Source organism: Apus apus, chromosome 6 (genome assembly GCF_020740795.1).
Source record: "Apus apus isolate bApuApu2 chromosome 6, bApuApu2.pri.cur, whole genome shotgun sequence".
Lineage (NCBI taxonomy): Eukaryota > Metazoa > Chordata > Aves > Apodiformes > Apodidae > Apus > Apus apus.
Window position 1 is genome coordinate 34412936 of NC_067287.1, and position 8992 is coordinate 34421927.

Below are 8992 nucleotides of genomic sequence, written 5' to 3' on the forward strand. Positions count from 1 at the left end.
ACATAAGAAATTGTTTAAGGGAGGTAAAAAGAAGGCACACTAGCACTCCCATCTGAAGGTTCATTGCTATTGTACAAGAAGCTGAAGAAAGGCTGCTCAGTAGTGTTGCCTGTCTTCAGCTAGAAAATTTAACTGTTTTATTCAGGCATTCACTAAATTGGTTTTTTATTCAGGATCTTGGGGGTCTTCAGAAAAAGAAATTAGACAATTTTAAATGCATTTTTTTAAACTTAGTGCATGTTGCAAGCATTGGCAGGCTCATTAAAGTTATTTTGGGGTGTATGGCCTGATTAGCTGTAAATACTCTGTTGCTGTGACAACACTGAGGGCCAGGTTTTTTAATTTACTTTTTTTTTAATTGTAGCATTCATTTCTGTGCCTGAATCTTTCATGTTTCTCATACCAGAAGTTTGCTGACTTGCTGATTTTTATGCTGTTGATTGTCCAGGCTGTACCTGACCCCACTGACCAAATTGAGATCTGGGCTCCATTAAACCAAGTGTCGAGCTGACTTTTCAGTGGGAGCAGGATTTCATGTGTTCACAGCAGATGTTGTGCAGTTGCCTCCAGGGCAGTCCACAGTTTCCAAGTGATGCATATCAATGGGCTGGAAGCTTTTCGGAGTTGAATGTTCTGCAGAGATATTTTGCAACACTCAGTGTCAAAAGTTGCTTGTTCAACACTTTCCTCTAATGCTTTCCAAAGAAAGAAGGCAGGAAAACACGCGGGTTAAGTGTTGTGCAAATTCTGTGCCTTTTTACATCAGCTAACACCTTTGAAGTGTTAATTTAGAGAGCTGGTCTCTCTACTCCCTAAGTTTAAGCATAATTTCTTGCTAAAAGGCAGCTAAAGTACTCTGATGGTGGTAGATTTTTGAGATCAGGTATTTTATAACAGTTCTAAAACAGAACAGTCCTTTTCTATTCTATTTTTGGGTAACTATATATAGAACAAATTTATTTTTAGGAAGACTTGGGGGCCTCTGACAACAAATAATTTCCTAACAAGGAAAACAAACAAACAAACAAAAGTTGTCTATTTCTAAAAGCGTTGACAAGACAATTAATGGATATTATGGCCAGAATACTTTGTATTTGCCCCCATCCAGTGTTGGAAGAAATTGGGAGGGGAAAAAAAAGGAAGGGGACAAAAGGAGAGGACACACCATTTTTTGGTATGTCTAGTGATACTATTCATTTTGCTTTTGAAATTTTTCCTGAAGGCAGTATTAGCTCTTCAAGGAAGTCAAGTTATTCACCAGTCCCTCTGTGTGTTGTTTTTTTCTACTACTATCACTTCCAAACAGGTTTCCTGCTGGGTTGGGTTCTGTGTCTTTCCTCGGCCACATCTGCTGATGGTGCAAAAGCAGATGTGCAGGATGAGGGGCACTGAGGGCAGGCAGTGACCTGGCACTGCAGTAATTCTCTCCATGGCCGAGCTGTAAGCACGAGGTACAGTGGAGCAGTGACCCTGCTCCTTTCCATGTCTCTTTGAAGGGAGGGCAGGATGGAGGCCAGAGCTCAGTGCTGCACCTGTCAAGTCAGAACTCCTGCACATCTGTGTCTGCAATAGAAAGCTAAGAGAAAACTGGGGCTCTGCTCTGCTGCCTTTGGTAGGAGTCAAAGAAGCAGCAGCAAGTAACATGTTTAGTTTGCCAAAAAAAACAGAACATGGTTTCTTGAAAAAAAATTAATCAATGTAATGGTGAAAGTAGTTGCAGAAAGGAACATGTTCTGACCCTCGTGAAGCCCCTCATTTGAGTTCAGAGCATTAAGCAACATTCTGTACCAGGCCCTCCAGAAAGTTCTTAGATATTGAACATGGCTACAGCAATATCTAATTTATATTAGGTCCTAGGAAAAGCAAGAGAGCGAGATTGCTTTCATGAGTTCTGTACCAAAACCAAAAGACTGCTCGTGATTTCCTAGGTCTTCCTTGGATACTGATAAACAATTAAATCAAAGGTTCAGTGTTACCTCATTACCTCATTAATAGTTTTTTCAAGAGGACAGACTTTTGTTTGGCATTGTGCCCACGGTCATAAAAATTCAGAAGACATTTTACTGACTTAAAATCATCAAGATAACATCTGAAAGAGTCCTACAGGAGGTGTTTGACTGTTTGAGATGTGCTGACCTTGGTGGATAACCACACACCAGGCCTTCTGGAGTGATTGTCACTCTCTCATGGTCAGGGGAAGGTGAGCATGGAAAGCCAAGTCTGCATGGACGTGTTCATCCCTCCTCCTTAGGGAAGCTCCAGCTGCCTGTGGGAGATGGTCCTGTCTGGGACTTGGCTTCAAGGAACAGCATTTTGCCTTTCTGTGCCCTGGCACTGATCTGCTACTGAGACATCAAAAAGGGATGATAATTTTAGGCTGCTCTGGTTAATCCTACTGGCAACTCACACCTAAGTTGGCTGCGTACGGAATGGATGTGACAGTCAACACATCTGCCTGGAATTAGGAAGGGATAAACAGGCTTTTTTAGTTTAACACATCATGAACAAGAAACAAGCTTTGCTTTGAAACAACAAGAGAGAAGACTAACTTAAACATTAAAATTGTTTTCAGTCATTTAAGCTACATAGTTCTTACTCCAGAGGCTTTGATCATGTATAATCCTGTCGAAAGGCTGAATTGTAATCAGCCTCACATACATTATGTTGCAATGCTGTGGCACTAGTGCATGACAGAATTTTATTTTCCATTAGTTCATTCTTTGCTGGAAATATAAACACTCTATATGCTTAATAGTCCAAAAAATGAATGTTACTGCTTTTTAAAATTGCCTGTTAATGAGAATTGTGCTTGCTATTAAAAAAATCTTAGTGCCTAAGGCCCATCTTTCGAATGCTGACATTCCTGTTTTCAACACCAACCGTGTTGAACAATCCAAACAAAATCATCCCAGACACTGCTTTTAGTAAAAGCAACCATGTTTTTTAACTGATCAAAATGGATGTTTAGAGCATCTATGGAAGCAGGACTGCATTTGAAATTGCTTTCCACTGAACTATGAAAAATTTCCTATTTAGTCCAGCGAGTGCAGCAGTGATGGCTGTGCAAACACATACCTGGAACAAAGACAGTTATTTTCCAAGGAAAAAAAAACACTGTTCTTAAAAGGCTGTTTATTCATAGAAGGAAAAAAAGATGGTTGGAAACTTGGCATTGACTGGATGTGGCACTTAGTGCCATGGTCTAGCTGATGTGGTGGGGTTAGGTCATAGGCTGGACTTGATGATCTCGGAGGTCTTTTCCAGCCTCCATAATTCTGTGATTCTGTGACTTGAGTCATAGAATCCATGCAACTACTCAAAAAAAGTGAAAGGTACAAGTAGAGAGTGATTTGCCTTCTCTTCTGAGCTTGCACAGGTGTCAGCAGCACCCCTAGACCTCAGATGGCATTAAGGCTGGCTGTCCTCCCTTAGAATCAGGACCACACATTGTCACTCTCACCACAATCCCACTGAAACAGCACATTTCAGTGCCTACCAGCACGCACCTGACAGGAGAGAGACCACTGGTGCAAGCAAAAAGAAGCAAAGAGAAAGATGATTGGAAAACTTGCCATCCACTGCACATCCTGTTCCTTTAGTGGTCTGTACCTGTGGGACACTGACGGGGTCAGATCTCTAAGGTCATTTCCAACCCAACCCACAATCCTATGATTCTATTCATCTTCATCAGAAATAATCTTTTCTTTATATTCTGGTCAGATACAGGAATACTGCAGCTAAAATGATTTCATTTTATCCCTCTGATGTCCTGTGGTGGTGTTCTGAGAGGAAGCTAGAGAGCTAGAGACAGCCCTGAGCATTTTACTAATTATTATGTCATAATTCTGTGTTAAAAAGGAAAAGCAAAAGCAGGAACAGAAATTAAATTTAAATTTAGAGGGGAAAAAAAAAAAACACCAAAAAAACCACCCAAGTTTACCTCCTCTCAGTTGTAAGTAAAAATGTATTCACATCACAACATCTCCTTTGATGGCAGCAGGGAAAGATGTCTTGGTGGGAGGTCATGGGTGGGCCAGGTGGGTCTGATGGATGATTTGAGATGACACGTTCGAAGCCATCACTGCTGGTCCTACTTGAAGCAGCTGAACAGGCAGGTATCTCACACTGCTTTGGCTCATGCAGTGTGTCACATCTGGTCTCCAAGGTGTCAGTCTGGCACACTTGTAATTCTTTGGCAAAATACTGAGAGACTTTCTTCAGCCATTTGCATTTCTTTCGTAACAGGGCTTTCTTTTCCTAAATCAATACTGGGCAAACGAGTGGAAATAAAACCTTTTTTGAAACTCACTTGTCTTAAATGAAAAATAACATTCAGCCTGAAAAAGAAGAAAATTCTGCTAGCAAATGTATAATCAACTTTCCTTCTAGCCAAGCCTGCTGAAGGTATTGTACAGAGCTAACTAGTGTGCTGACAAGAACAGAGGCTTTATTATTATTAATATTATTATTTGTTTACTACTGTTCCCATGATGCTGGCTCAGTTGTTTGTCTGAACAAGGAAGCTAACAAAAGGAAAGTGATAATAAAGAAAACAGTGTTTTCTTTATTATTATTTATACTGAAAACAAATTGAAAATAATGCAGCATAAAACTATGGATATTAAAAAAAATAAAAATAATTCACTGAGGCTGCATTTGTAAGGACATGTCCTGGGTTTTTGCACAGCCAGAGAAATATGAAACATTGAATAATGTACCCTTTGGAGATGCTCAGGTATGATTTAGGAAACCATATATTCCCAGTGCACCACTGAGAATCATATAAAGAAATTATATCATGGTTTAATTTCCAGCATTATCTACTCGTATGAACTGTGCACAACATTATTTATGAACATCTTTTTTTCCCTACAAGCAATCACCACATAACACACACAGGGTGCAGACCTTAATGATACATCAAGAAATACTCCCAGAAGAGCTTGCTACTGAGGCTGTATTTTCTGATACTCAAAAATACATTCCCAAGCTCTTTTGTTAGAAATTCAATTTCATGATGCACCTAAAAAGTATGGGACAAGGAACGAAGCCAGCTCCTCACACATTGGGAGACCCAGAGATGCCCACAGCACATGGAATTAATGACTCAGAAAGTCATGAGAAATGTGTCCAGTCCCTAACACTTCAGCAGAAAGGACCTGAAGGTGCGGGTTGACACCTGGCATAACATAAGCCATCAGTAGCCCAGGTGGCCAAGAAGGCCAACATCATCCTGGCCTGCATCAGGAACAGCGTGGCCAGCAGGAGCACGGAAGTGGTTGTGCCCCTCTGCTCTGCACTGGTGAGGCAGCACCTCGAGTGCTGTGTTCAGTTCTGGGCCCCTCACTGTAAGAGGGACATTGAGGTGCTGGAGCATGTCCAGAGCAGAGCAATGAGGCTGGAGAAGGGTCTGGAGAGCAAGTTATATGAGGACAGGCTGAGGAAACTGGAAATGTTTAATCTGAAGAAAAAGAAGCTGAGGGGCGACCTCATTGCCCCCTACAACTACCTGAAAGGAGGGTGTAGGGACGAGGGTGTTGGCCTCTTGTCCCAAGTAAATAATGACAGGACCAGAGGAAATAGTCTCAAGTTGTGCCAGGAGAGATTTAGACTGGATATTAGGAAGAATTTCTATTCTGAAAGAGTGGTCAGGCACTGAAACAGCTGCCCAGGGCGGTGGTGGAGTCACCATCCCTGGAGGTGTTCAAGAAACGTTGCACGTGTGGCACTTCACGGCAAGCTCTAATGACTGAGGTTATGGGAGTTTTTTGTGGGTGGTTGAAGGTTTTTTTCTGGGAGGGTTGGGGTTTTTTTGTTCTTTTGTTGTTGTTAGTGTTTGGACTCGGTGATCTCAGAGGTCCTTTCCAACCATGACATGTTTGTGATTCGTCGTACCAGTATTTGATGCCAATTAATGTGTACCAGGCATTAATGATAACTACAGTGTAACCTTCTTTGCTGCACTGCTTCATATTTTAAGTTTAATAAAATTTCATGTCCTCAGGACTACAAGGTCAGTTCAAAAACTAAACCAAAAATTAAATCAGTTGAATCTTAAACAGATATATATGATCCATTTACCTCACTTAAGCAAAAAGGTCATTTGCACACGAAATGTTGTGGCTGATCTGGAACAAAACAGACTGCTCTCACAGTCTGAAGTGTAAGACGAGATTTTACAAAATAGCAGGAGGAGGAACCACTCTACCACCTCTTTCATCATTTGATAGCTCACACTATAAATCTTCAATCTCATCTCCTACAAGACGTGAAGCTCCCTGTCTAGATTTCCAGGCATTGTAGCTCAAGGCACTTGAGGATGAGGAAGCAAGTAGGTGGAACAAGGGCTCTTCAGCTCCTCTGGAGTAACTGAGGAACTTGCTGTGAACAGCTCAGTGCATTCGCCAGGACAAGCAGGGCAGGTGCTGGCTGGGCTCAGCTGCCAGGGGAGTGAAGCAGTTCCTGTGCTTGACAGCTGTCACCCTCTGTGCACAAGTGTCACAGTGTCACTGTGAGGTGGTGACAACCTGAATCCCCTTCTGGTACATCACACCCCACTCTAAATGCAGGAAGGGCAAAACAACATCCTGTCAGACACAGGCTGCCTGGTGCTGATCACCCTAGGAGATGTGCTCGAGCCCTGCTCTGAGCCAAGCCAGGATTGTATTTTCTTTCAGAGGAAAACTGTTGGTTTGTACATTGCAGGATTACAACACTGCACCATTATGTCCTTAGGAAGAAATCATTTTCAGTGAGGGTGGCAAGGCACCAGCACAGGTTGGGAAGCTGTGGCTGCCCCATCCCTGGAAGCCTTCAAGGCCACGTTGGATAGGGCTTGAAGCAACCTGGTCTAGTGGGAGGTGTCCCTGCCATGCAGGGGGGTTGGTGCTCAGTGATCTTAATGGTCCCATCCAACCCAAACCATTCCATGAGGCTATAACAACAAATTTATGTATGATATAAACAGCAGACACCGGTGAGGGAAGATAAGCCGTGTATGAAAAGAGTTCACAATTCCTTTGCTTGTCTGCTGTGCTGGTGTCTGGAATAAAGATGAGGTACCAAGTATAAAAGACTTAGGAGTCTGGAAGAATGAGGAGGAATGTGTCTCCCTGGTACCTGGAGCTCTGTTTCTAAGGGTGAGGAATTTGAAATCTGTCTGCTAGATTCCATCCTTGTAACCTGGTTGTCTAATAGCACCCTGTGGCACTGTGAAGTGGTACAGATGTTAATAAACTGGAAGCTCAGATAAAAAATAAATACGAGGAGAGACTATACAAATGGAAACGTCAACTTGAAATGATCTAAGGAGGAAGGCAGTGATGTAATTCAAGTACTTCAACTCTGCTATAGAAATCGTAAGGTTAACTGAAGTTGCTATGTTCATCATTAAAAAAATAGGCATTTAATTGTTAAATAAAAAGCTAATTCAGAGCAGATATTTCTAAGTACTTCTTTGTGTACAGAGTTACAGTGAAATAATAGCCTTACCAAACAAAGACATTCCTAGTTCATTCAAGAAAGAAGTAAAAAGAAAACACACAAACAATAGGCTGTAGACTGAACCTGGATATCTTATTTTTAGGTGCCTGAATGACAGCCATTATAAAAATGCTTTTCCAGATCTCGCTCTACCTTTAAGTTCCATGAATTCATAACACCCACTCTGGCAAAAACAGAACTATATCCCATGCTTGCCTCAGAAAATATAGCTGAAAGATGTCTCCTCAGCCACACAAATCCAGGCTCTTGGTATACCAGCTCTAATAAAAGCCTGTGAAAACAGATGTTTTTTTCAAGCATTCCTGACCAAAATAGTCACTAGTCTTCTCTGTGTGCTATGCTTGTTTCGCAAAATGGGCTTCGAAAAAAACAGACGTCATAACAAAGTTCAATTTCCTGAGCAAATTTTGGGAACTAAATAATTGTAAGCTTCAGTTCATTTCCTGTGCCAAACTGTGGCATGTCTCTATTTATTTTCCATTTGAGTCCTGTAATGCCATTAATACCCACTTACAAAGGTTTAGAAGACTAGCTATGGTCTTCTTCAGAAGCAATATAAGTTTCCATGAAAACAGTGTATTTTTCACTATAGAAGAAGAAATCAGAACTTGAATGACAGAGCAGATACTGAGATCAAATACAGCAGGTTAGCAAAACCTGCTTGGATTTCAAAATAGGAGATTTTAAGAGTCAGTTTTCCCTGACTTCTTCGCTGTCCCTGCATCAAGCATCAGGAACTGTTCCCTTAGGCTCACATAACCTACTTTGTACCTCTACTGCCCAGCAAAAAAACTGAACAACAAATTCAGCAAATACTCCAACACAGATCCAACACCATCAACAACTGTTTTCCAGTTTTACCTACCCTAGGTCAGCCTTTTCCATGCAATGAGGTCATGGAAGGAACGAAGCGCTGCCAATGGCATCTCATTCACGGAACTCACTTCAGGTATTTCCCAAGGTCAAGAATTTTTGTCAGTCATACCTTCACAGGCTGGAGCATGGTGCTTCCTCCAATAGTCCTGTGGGCCAGACAATTCATTCCATCCTGCAGCATTGCCTCTGTCATCGTTGGCCTTCCATGTCATACCCAACACCGCTGAAATAAAGAGAAGTTTTAAATTACAACTAACTCCCTAGGGTCCTCCTTTGGAAGAGTCCTGTTTCCCAAAATTAGTGCTGATACCCTGACATGCAGAATACTTGGCATCCACACAGTGCATATGTTAGCATCAATGCCAACAGAAAAATTCAAACTATTCATTTGAAAATGAAGTTTTCAAACTTTCCAATTTTCCCTCAGAGATGGGAGCCAAAATGTTTTGTTGCCTGAAGGAGATCAAGAGCATCATTGTGATTTCTTCATTTTATTCCTCTAAACAATTACCATCTGACAGGTTTTAAAAGTAATTTCAAACAAAACCTGAATACCCAAAGGCACAGCTGTATTACCATGCCAGAGAGCTCTGCTCAGGCCCTTGCACACTAT

The 8992-nt window shown here is 41.6% G+C and overlaps 1 long non-coding RNA gene across 1 annotated transcript; it reads right to left on the bottom strand.

Moving 5' to 3' along the window:
• Nucleotides 1–228: 228 nt before the first annotated feature.
• LOC127386738 (uncharacterized) lies at nt 229–8579 on the bottom strand. The gene is made up of 3 exons (XR_007889961.1): nt 8489–8579; nt 3941–4268; nt 229–633 (listed from the first exon to the last, which is right to left on the bottom strand). It is a non-coding gene; the product is annotated as an uncharacterized LOC127386738 (long non-coding RNA).
• Between the last annotated feature and the right edge of the window lie 413 nt (nt 8580–8992).